The following is a 1,428-nucleotide window of genomic DNA, read 5'->3' as shown; positions in this document are numbered from 1 at the left end:
ACATGTAGATTATTCCTTTTGATGCTATCCCACATGAACCTTAGGCTTTCTTCATTTTGTTTTGATCTTTCTTCTGATTGATCCCTTTCCAAAGAAGTATTCAGGTATTTGTCTTCAATCTAATTAATTCTGTCTTCCAATGATTTGATTCTACTCCTTTGCACTCTCAATGTGTTATCTATTTATGTAAATTTAGTGTGAATTTTCTAGATATCTATCTGTAGATATTGTATTATTTCTAATTTTTAATTTATTTTATCATTTTGTTCTTGTATTTTCTTCCAAAATTCTTCTAGAGTTTTGTCTGTGTTTTCCTTAATTTTGTCAGTGTTTTCCTCGATCTGTCTGTCTCTCAATCTACTGAGGTGGTTCAGGTCTCAGGGGGAGCTTTTCACTTGAGGGTGGCTCAATCTTAAGGCCAGGGCTCAAGGTAATCATGTCTGGGGCTCGGGAGCTGCTTTTCATTTGAGGCAGCCCTATTTTAAGACCAGGGTAGGTACAGAGTGGTTAGGAAGTAAGAGAGATGAACTTGTTTGTCAGTTTGTCATCTTGTGGTGGCTTACTTGTTGCTATGAGGCAAGAGGCTATGTCTCTGGTGTTTCAAGATGCTAGCAGGGTTACCCATGGTGGACTGGTTTCATAGAGCTTCTGGGCTAAGGCAGACTCAGAAGAAGGAAGAGGCCATCCACTTCTCAAATAATTGGCCAGTGAAAACCTTATGAACAGCAGTGAAACACTGTCTGATATATTAAACTGTTGAAGTTACCTAAATTTAATTCTTTTTCATTCCTTATCAGGGAATTCTAATGCTGCTTCTTACTCAGGGGTGTGTTCTGGGTCTGTATCCTGCTTTCTTTTTTCTACTGCTTTCTCTAACTTATTTGTGTGGACTGTTATGGTCTGTTGTCTATGAGACAACAGACTTTGTTGTATTTATATTTAATTTGTGATTGTATATTTGAGTGATTCACCCAAGATTTTCTTTTTTTTTTTTTGTTTTTGTTTTGAATGTATCTGAGTAAGCAGGACACTGTGCTCTTCTATTTGCTAGTCAGCTGCACTTATGCACTCTCCACCTGTTTCCTGGTGGGTTCGATATAGAAAGAGAGTGGCTGCACAGATCTCTGTTGATTGTTTGTTAAGAGCTGTTAAGGATGAGTCAGGCTCTTATTTGTGGCCATGTATCATCGGCCAGTTGGTGAAGAAAAGTTGTGGTTCTCACTCAGTAGGTAGAGCTATAGGAGGTGCCGGTGTCATTGGGTCATATAAGCACAATTGCTGTCTCCCACTCAGTTAGACAAAAACAACAATAGAAAAACCATCAAAAAAGTAAAAGTAAGAGGACAAAAAAAGCACACCCTGCATAAACACATAGGAACAATCACCAAAAAGAGGAAAAAGAAAAGGAAAATGAAAAAAAAAAAAAAA

The sequence above is a fragment of the Orycteropus afer genome, unplaced genomic scaffold (genome assembly GCF_000298275.1).
Source record: "Orycteropus afer afer isolate SDZICR_OR568_19922 unplaced genomic scaffold, OryAfe1.0 scaffold00047, whole genome shotgun sequence".
Classification (NCBI taxonomy): Eukaryota; Metazoa; Chordata; class Mammalia; order Tubulidentata; family Orycteropodidae; genus Orycteropus; species Orycteropus afer.
This window is presented reverse-complemented; position numbering follows the sequence as displayed.